Genomic DNA, 10,165 nt, shown 5'->3' with positions numbered 1-10,165 from the left:
ACTTTAACTGGGTGAACCTTTTCAGATTGTGACTAAGCTTTGCTAGCGTCCCCAGATAGACGTGTCCAGAGTTCTTAAGCACACTCTTTTTGCTTTGAACTACGATTTTAACCGCTTAGTCTCAAGCTTTTCACTTGACACCTTCACGCCACAAGAACATGGTTAGGGACAGCTTGGTTTAGCCGCTTAGGCCGGAATTTTATTCCTTTGGGCCCTTCTATCCATTAATGCTCAAAGCCTTGGGTTCTTTTACCCTTGCCTTTTGGTTTAAAGGGTTATTGACTTTTTCAATCTGCCCTCATTTTTCTGCATTTTTGGACAGTACTAGATTTTTCTGCTTTTAATTTTTTTTTCTTTTTCGACACTTTCTTTCTTTTCATGCATGCATATATTTTTTTTTCTTTTTCAACATGCTTTTTCTTTTGCTTTTTGCTGCTTTTTCTTGCTTCAAGAATCAATTTTCAGATTTTTCAGATTATCAATAATATTTTTTCTTTTTCCTTATTCTTTCAAGAGCCAACATTCTAAAATTTCAACTTCAATTATGCACTATTTAATCATACATTCAGAAAACAAAAGCAAATGATGCCACATTAAACTAATTAAACTAATCTTATTTTAGACTTGAAATTCATGCATCTCTCAATTCTTTTCAATAAAAATTTTTATTTAAGCAAGGTGAGAGATATAAGGAACATTTTACAACTTAAAGACATCAACGCAAATGATCATGAAACTAGGACAAGAAAATAGATAAATAAACAGACAGAAAATAGAAAAATAACAGGAAAGGGGTGTAAAGAGAATGAATCCACCTTTAAGGGGGGCGTCTGGTGATCCTCATTGAGGATCCAATGTGCTGCTTAATCTCTTCTATGTCATCCCTTTGCCTTTGTTGCTCTTCCCTCATAGCCCTTTGGTCTTCCCTTATGCCTCTTTGGTCTTCTCTGATTTCATTGAGAGTGGTAACATGTCCTTGATGCTCCATCCTTAGTTGCTCCATGTTAGTGCTCAATTCTCCAAGAGAAGTTTGCCGTTGATCCCAATAGCTTTGGGGAGAAAAATACATCCCTTGAGGCATCTCAGGGATCTCATGATGAGGTGGATACACAGGCTCTTGTGCATGCTCTCTGGTTTGCTCCATCCGTTTCTTAGTGATGGGTTTATCCTCTCCAATGGAGACATCTCCATTTATGACAATTCTAGCTGCATTGCATAGGTGACAGATGAGGTGTGGGAATGCCAACCTGGCATTGGTGTGAGGCTTCTCAGATACCTTGTATAGTTCTTGAGGAATTACCTCATGAACTTCCACCTCAGTTCCAATCATGGTGCAATGAATCATGATGGCTCTGTCAACAGTCACTTTTAACCGATTGCTAGTAGGGATGATGGATCTTTGGATGAATTCCAACCATCCTCTAGCTATGGGCTTTAGGTCAACCCTTCTTAACTGAATGGGCCTTCCTTGGGAATCTCTTTTCCACTATGCGCCTTCTACACAGATATCTGAGAGCACTTGATCCAATCTCTGATCATGGTTGACTCTCCTAGTGTAAGGATGAGGATCCCCTTGCACTAAGGGCAAGTTGAATGCCAACCTCACACTTTTCGGGCTGAAATCTATGATTCTTCCTCAGACCATGGTGATCTAATTCCTTGGATTTGGGTTTACACTAGTGTCATAGAACTCTTGCACCATGAGAGTTCCAACCTCTTGGATGGGATTGGTTAAGACTTTCCAACCTCTTCTCTGGATCTTTCTTCAGATTTCTGGATACTCATTCTTCTTGAGCAAGAAAGGGACCTCAGGGATCACTTTCTTCTCAGCCACTACTTCATAGAAGTGGTCTTGGTGAGTATTGGTGATGAATGTCTCTCCTAAGATTTAGAGGGATTGGCTACTGCCTTTCCTTTCCTCTTCTTAGAGTCTCCAACCTTGGGTGCCATGAATGGTAATAGAAAGAAAAAAAAGCTATGCTTTTCTAACACCAAACTTAAAACTTTGCTCGTCCTCGAGCAAAAATAGAAGAATGGAGAAGAAGAAGAAAATAGATAGAGAGAAAGGGAGAGAGAGGGCTCGACCTTGTGGGGTGGAGAAGGTATGAGAGGTGTGTGTATGAAGGGTTATGGAGAGGAGTATTTATAGGAATGGAGGTAGGTAGGGTTTGGCCATAAAGCGGGTTTGGGTTGGAAATTTAATTTTCGAAGTGGGTGGGGGTAGGTGGGAGTTATGATGGTCTGGGGAAATGAAATGGATATGATTGGGTTAGGGTTTTTGGGGAAGTGTGAAAGTAGGTGGGGTTAAGTGGGGTAGGTAAGGTAGGTAAAGATTCTGTGGGACCCATAATTCCTGAGATGCAAGGGAATTCCAGATTCCCTGCTTCTCTGCACTGGCGTTTGAACGTCCAGGAAGGCTTTCTCACTGGTGTTCAACTTTAACACTCTTTCCGGAGTGTTCTGTTTTTACTGCTATGAATTCTGTGTCTAGACTGATGCACATGATCATGACTCTAGACTAAAAGAAAAACAAAATAAAAATAAAATAAATAAAGTTGAGTAAAGTTAGGTTGCCTTCCAACAAGCGCTCTTTTAAAGTCACTAGCTTGACCTTCAGCTCCTTAAGGAGGTGAGTAAGGGCTCAGATTTTTGCCCTTTACAGTGAATTTTCTACCTGTCCTCTCATGAATGAGTTCTACATGCTCTAGAGATAGGACACGGCTTACTGTATGTGGTAGGACTGGATTCTTAGTGAAGACAACTCTCATGCCAAGTGAGAGGCCTTCAGTTGGGATTTTCTTGTCCCTCCAGCCTTTAGGTACTTTCTTTTTAGTACCTTTATGCTTAGAGCTTGTTGAGGGCTGCCCAACACCAAACTTAGAATTGATGTCTGGGAGCTCTGTAAAGCTCTGCATAGAAAGAGAAGGTTGGCACACTAGGTGTTGCACATTTGTCTCTTTCTTATTGGAGGGAAAATTAGGATTGGACATCTTAAGTAAGATGTAGTCCTCTCCTAATTGAAAAACCATTTCTCCCTTAGCTATATTAATCAAGGCATTTGCAGTATCTAAGAAGGGTCTTCCAAGGATGATGCAGTCATCCTCATCCTCTCCTATGTCCAAGACAATGAAGTTTGCAGGGATGTAGTAGTTTTTAACCTTAACCAAGACATCCTCCACTAAGCCATATGACATCTTCATGGTCTTGTCTGCCATCCCTAAAGAGACGTGTGCAACTTGTACCTCAAGGATTCTCAGCTTCTCTATTACAGAGAGTGGTATGAGGTGATGCTTGACCCTAGATCACATAGAGCCTTTTCAAAGGTCATAGTGCCTATGGTGCAAGGAATCAGAAAGCGTCCAGGATCTGGAAGCTTCTGAGGTAGCTCTTGCTGAACCAAAGCATGGAGTTCTTTAGTAAGCAGTGGAGGTTCTTCCTCCAGAGACTTTGTACCAAATAGCTTGTCATTCAGCTTTATTAGAGCTCCTAGGAAACGGGCAACTTGCTCTTCCCTATTGTCTTCATCCTCACTTGAGGATGAGTAGTCATCAGAACTTATGCACTGCAGAAGTGCATTCAAAGGAACCTCAATTGTCTTTATGGTTTCTTTTGGTTCTGGGCTAGAGGGTTCTTGAGTGGGACTCAGACACTCATAGGGTGTGCTTGCGCTGGCATTCAACACCAGCTCTGTCAGCTTATTGGGCATTGAACGCCCTTGCTGTCTACTCTGACTGGCGTTAAACGCCAGTCACTTTAGCATTCTGGGCATTGAACGCCCAGTAGGGATGTCCTTGCTGGCATTCAACACCAGCTACCCTAGGGCGGTGGGCGTTGAACGCCCAGTGAGGGGTTCCTCACTGGCGTTCAACGCCAGAATGGCTGCCTGGTTGGGCATTGAATGCTGATAAACCCCATTTTTAGGGTTTATCTTGTGCTTAATTGAGTGGATTTTATCCACTATTCTCATGTTTATTCATAGAATTCGCATGTTTTACATTTTCCTTCCTAATTTTGTGCTATGATTGATAACATACTTCTTTGGACTTAAATTTGCTATGTTTAATCCTCTCTTATTACCATTCGATGCCGTGATATGTTTGTTAAGTGCTTTCATGGTTTATAGGGTAGGAATGACTTAGAGGATGGAAAGGAAGCATGCAAAAGTAGAAGGAATACAAGAAATTGAAGGAATTGCAAAGCTGTCATGCCTGACCTCTTCGTACTAAATTGACCATAACTTGAGCTACAGAGGTCCAAATGAGGTAGTTTTAGTTGCGTTGGAAAGCTAACATCTGAGGCTTCAAAATGATATGCAATTTGCCATAATTTCTATACAGTTAGGCGATGCGCACGCATGAATCATGCGTACACGTGACCTGGCGAAAAGTTCATCGACGCGTACGCGTGAAAGAGCCACGTGCTGGACATATCAGAAATCACTAGGGGCAATTTCTGGGCTCCTTTTGGCCCAGTTTTAAGTTCGAAAATACTGATTAGAGACTGCAGAGTGAAGGAATCAAAGAGACAACTTTCATGAACATAATTTTAGGTTTTAGATGTAGTTTTTAGAGAGAGCTCCTCTCTCTAGGTTTTAGGATTCTTAGGTTTAGTTATTTTCAATTTTAGATTTCTAATTTACTTTAATTTAGTTTCTCTTCTATTCTTATTTATTCTAGCACTTTAGTTTCTCTTCTCTTGGTGATTTATTTATTTATCCACTTTAGTTTATGAATTCTCATGTTAGATTTGGTTTTCTATTTAATGCAATTTGAGGTATTTCGTATTTATGATTGCTTTCTTCAATTTATGTTATTGATGCTTTCAATTGGTTGTCTGGATTTTATTATCTTTTATTGCTTTTCTATGCTTTTATGTTGTGCCTTCCAAGTGTTTGATAAAATGCTTGGTTGGATTTTAAATTAGCTTTTTATGTTCTTAGCTTAGATTGAGTAATTGGAGACTCTTGAGTTATCAAACTCTTTTGTTGATTAGCAATTGAAAGTTGCTAGTTGATTTGAATTCCACTAAAGCTAGTCTTTCCTTAGGAGTTGACTAGGACTTGAGAAATCAAATTGATTATTTTCACTTGACTTTCTTTCATAGTTAGAGGTTGACTAAGTGGAGCAATGGACGATTCTTGTCACAATTGATGATGATAATGAGGATAGGACTTTTAATTATCAATCCTTGATAGGACTTTTCATAATTATTAGTTTTTTTCTTATCATTTACATTCCTTGTTCAACCTTTCAAAACACCAAAAATATACTATCTCATAACCAATTATAAGTAATATACTTCCCTGCAATTCCTTGAGAGATGACCCGAGGTTTAATACTTCGGTTATTTTTATTGGGTTTGCTTTAGTGACAAACAAATTAAATTTGATTGAGGTTTAATTGTCGGTTTAGATATATACTTACAACGCGCTTATTTTGTAAAATTCTTTACCGACGATTTTTTCCCATCAAACGCCTATTGAGGGGTTCCTCTCTGGCGTTCAACGCCAGTAAGCCTTCCTGTTTAGGCATTGAACGCCCAGCCAGTGCTCCCTGGCTAGCGTTCAACGCCAGCTTTTCTACCAGGATGGTTCCTCACTGGCGTTTAACGCCAGGCTTGCTGCCATTGTGGGTGTTGAACTCCCAGTGAAGGTTTCTTTACTGGCGTTCAATGCCTTCCCATTCGGCCTCTACCTCCATGGTTATAGCCTTGCACTCTTCTCTAGGATTAACCTCAGTATTATTGGGAAGAGTTTCTGGAGGGATCTTAGGGATCCTTTTGCTCAGTTGACCAACTTGTACCTCTAAATTTCTAATGGAGGACCTTGTTTCATTAATGAAACTATGAGTGGTCTTAGTGAGGCTAGAAACTAGAGTGGCTAAGTCAGAGAGACTCTGCTTAGATGTCTCCATATTCCCTTGAGAAGATGGGAATGGTGGTCTGTTATTGAACCTATTCTAGTTCCTACTACCTTGGTTGTTATTGAAACCTTGCTGAGCTTTCTGTTGATCCTTCCATGAAAGGATAGGATGATTCCTCCATGAAAGGTTGTAAGTGTTTTCATAGGGTTCTCCCATGTAATATACCTCCTCCATGGTGGGTTGATCAGGACCATAAGCTACTTCTTCAAGAGAAGCTTCCTGATTACTGCCAGGTGTAGTTTGCATCCCAGTGAGATGTTGAGAGATCATGTTGACCTGTTGGGTCAAGATCTTATTCTGAGCTAGGATGGCATTCAGAGTCTCAACTTTATAAACTCTATTCGTCTGAGAGATTCCATGATTTACAGGATTCCTCTCAGAGGTGTACATGAATTGGTTGTTCACAACCATCTCAATGAGCTATCTTGCTTCTGCAGGTGTTTTCTTCAAGTGGAGGGATCCACCTGCAGAGCTATCCAAGAAAATCTTGGATATCTCAGACAAGCCATCATAGAACACGCCTATGAGGGACCACTCTGAGAGCATGTCAGGAGGACATCTCCTGATCAGCTTCTTGTATCTTTTCCAAGCTTCATAGAGGGATTCACTTTCTCTTTGTCTGAAGGTTTGAACTTCCACTCTAATCTTGCTCATCCTTTGAGGAGGAAAGAACTTAGCCAGAAAAATATTTACATGCTTTTTCCAAGAGTCAAGACTCTCTCTTGGTTGGGCATCCAACCAAAACTTAGCTCTGTCTTTTAAAACAAAGGGGAAAAGCATCAGCTTGTAGACTTCAGGATTAACTCCATTAGTCTTTATAGTATCACAGATCTGTAAGAATTCAGCTAAGAACTGATGTGGATCTTCCATTGGAAGTCCATGAAATTTGCAGTTCTGCTCCAGAAGAGAGATTAACTGAGGCTTAAGCTCAACATTGTTAGCTCCAATGGCAGGTACAACAATGCTTCTGCCATAAAAGTTAGAGGTGGGCATGGTAAAGTCACCAAGAACCTTTCTAGGCTCCTCTTGTGGTTCGGCCATGTCCTCTAGTTCTTGTTCAAAACTTTCTAAAATTTCTCTTCTGGAGTGTTGTGCTTTAGCTAGTTGTTGACGCCTCCTTAGAGTCTTCTCAGGTTCAGGATCAGGAGTCAAGAGGGGTTCTTTATCCCTGTTCCTGGTCATAAACAAGAAGAAAAGAAAAAGAAGTAGAGAGACTACGCCAATAGACAAGAAGCTCATCCTTAAAGTCAGAAGTAGAGAAGAAAGAAGAAGATAAAAAAACAAAAATAAAAATAAATAAAAGAAGTAGAAGAAAAATACCTTGGAAGTAGTAGATAAGAGTAAATAAAAAAAGTTAGAATAAAAGATGGAAAAGAAATCACAAGAAAGCTTTTTGTACTACTTGGATCAAAGAGCTTCAAGTGAGATATGAAGAAGAAAGGAAAGAAGATAAAGAATTGTAGGCAAAGAGTCGAAGGAAGTAGAGTTGAATGAATAGAGATGAGAAGAGAAGAGGTATAAAGAGAAAAAAGTAAATAAGAATTAAAATATTTTTATTTATATTTAATTAATTAATTAATTTTTTCGAAAGTTAAGTTAAATTAATTTTAAAAATTTGAATTTTAATTGTTGAATTTTTGAAAATAGAGGAGGGAAGAGAAGAAGAAATTTTCAAAAATTAAGAGAGATGAGAGTTAGTTAGGTGGTTTTGAAAAAGAAAAGAGAGAAAAAGATATTATTTTCGAAAATTAAGGAAGGAAGAGTTAGTTAGGAGATTTTGAAAAAGATGAGAGAGAAATAGGAGAAGTATTTTCGAAAATTTGAGAGGAAAAAGTTAGTTAGGTGGTTTTGAAAAATATGAGAGAGAAGATAAGATATTAATTAAGAAAAAATAAAAATAAAAATAAAAGATAAGATAAGAAAAGATTTGAATTTTAAAAATAAGATAAGATAAGAAATTAAAAGTTTTGAAAAATATATGATTTGAATTTGAAAAAGATAAGATTTTAAAATTTTGAAAAAGATATGATAAGATTTTAAAAAAGATAAGATTTTTGAAAAAGATATGATTTTTATTTTTGAAAAATTTGATTTTTGAAAACTTGACAACTAAAATATGATAAGATAAAATTTTAAAATTGAAATCTGAATTTTTATTTAAAATTTTCGAAAATATGGTTAAAATTAAGTTAGAAAAGATATTTTTTATTTTTTGAATTTTATGATGAAAGAGAAAAACACACAAAAGACATAAGACTTAAAATTTTTAGATCTAGCACCCTTGATTTTCGAAAATTTTGGAGGAAAACACTAAGGGACACCAAACTTAAAAATTTTAAGATCAAAATACATACAAAACTCAAGAACACTTTGAAGACTCACAAGAACAAAGAACAAAATTTAAAGACTCAAAGAAGCTGTAAAAGAGGTAGACATGTCTAAGATTGTTAGAGTGGGTTCTAGGATTCGGGTTGAGTTGTTGCCCTGCAGTAGTGATGACCGGTTTATCACAGGGGGCAGGGTTTTGAATACTTTTATATTCATAGTTGTGTGTTAGAAGAACTTAGGGTTAAGTTGCCGTTTACAGGCTTTGAGCGTCAAGTATTGAAATAGTTAAACTGTGCGGCATCGCAGCTTCTTCTCAATGGTTGGGCATTTTCACAATGCTTCGAAATTTTGATAGAGTTTCTTGAGGAGAAACCTTCTATAGATTTGTTCTTTTCACTTTTCCAAGCAAAAGGAGTCTGGAAAGGAGGGTGGGTTAATCTGAACAGCACCCCTGGGTTTGGTATTTTTAAGTTGTATAAGTCCTCCTTCGAGGACTTTAAAGAGATGTATCTTAAGGTTAGGAGTGTAGAGAAAGATTTTCCATTTTATACGGATGAGGATTTGGCAGAGAGGTTTCCGTTGTGGTGGTGTTCGAAACCTCAAAACATCCTCAGGGCTGAAGTTATTAGTCCCAGAAATGTGTGTTTGATTGAGTTTCTGGTGGAGGGTATTGATCGAAAAGATTTGATCTCAGTGTTTGACTTACTCGAATGGGAGGAAAATAAACAAGTTGTGGTAGAATATATGGATAAGTTATAGGTCTGTTTTATTTTTTGCTTTTGTATTAAAATGGTTTTCTGATGTGTGATGCTTTGTTCTGTGTCCAGGTGGTAAATATCCTGGTGTTTCAGCTGCTTCTCTGAGGGCTCGTTTTAAGAACAAGAATTTAGAAAAAGAAGTCTCATCGTTAAATCCAGAAAAGGTCGGTGTGGCTGGAGAAGTGAATCCGCCTATTCCAAGACGGAGGAAGGTAATACTAAAAAAGAGAAAATCCGATGTTGTGGATTTGTCCGAGGAGTCTAGTGAGAAGGACTAGGAGGTTCCTGTAGAGGAAATCCATGCCTTTATGGTGGATCAGAGAAAGCTTCATAAAGCATCCGAGCATAGTGATGGTTTGTCGGTCTGGGGGAAGCATTGCCCTTACATGGTTGTGGCTGACGAGGTTTGTCAATCCTCGACCGATGTGTCTCTGGCAAATAAGGTCGGCGAAATTGCCATTGGGCAATATATGCAGGTATGTTTGGCTTCTATTTATTTATTTAGATAGTGGCTAGCTGTTGGTTTTTGTTGATTGTGGTGGTATTGATTTTTAGGTAGTTGGGTTGCGGTTGGCAAGTTTGGGTCACAGTCAAGAGGTTAAACAAAGAAGTTAGTAGGGCAAAAAAAGGATTATAGTGTACTGAAGGATGAGTTGGCTCAGAGTAAAAGTACTGTTGTTGAGACTGAGAAACATATGAAGGTAATGAAAGATAATTATGCTAAGGACGTGGAAGATTTGGAGAAAAAGGAAGCCGATCTGGCTAGCATGGAAACTCGGGTGGTCGAAGTTACTGCTCGGTTGAAAGAGATGGAGAAGAAAAAAGAAACTGAAATTTTGGACTCATTTGTGGAGGGGTTTGAACGAGCATCCCTGCAGGTAAAGTTTTTGGCGCCTGAAGTCGACCTTTCTCAGATGGATCCTGGAAAGATCATCCGTGATGGGATGATGGTGGAAGACGACGGTGTCGCCGAGGATAAAGCTGAAAATGTGTAGCTTGCTTTATCTTGAAGTGTATTTATTTGTTAAACTTGTATTGCTCTGTTTTTGAGAGCTTTTTACTTTTGAGTTTTGATACTTGCATATAATTGTAGCCTGAAAAGGCAATATGTTTTTACTGTAAGTATAGAATGCTATGCATGTTTTTGCATTTAGTGTG

This window comes from Arachis hypogaea, chromosome 14 (assembly GCF_003086295.3).
Source record: "Arachis hypogaea cultivar Tifrunner chromosome 14, arahy.Tifrunner.gnm2.J5K5, whole genome shotgun sequence".
NCBI classification, from domain to species: domain Eukaryota; kingdom Viridiplantae; phylum Streptophyta; class Magnoliopsida; order Fabales; family Fabaceae; genus Arachis; species Arachis hypogaea.
Note: the sequence above shows the minus strand (reverse complement) of the source record.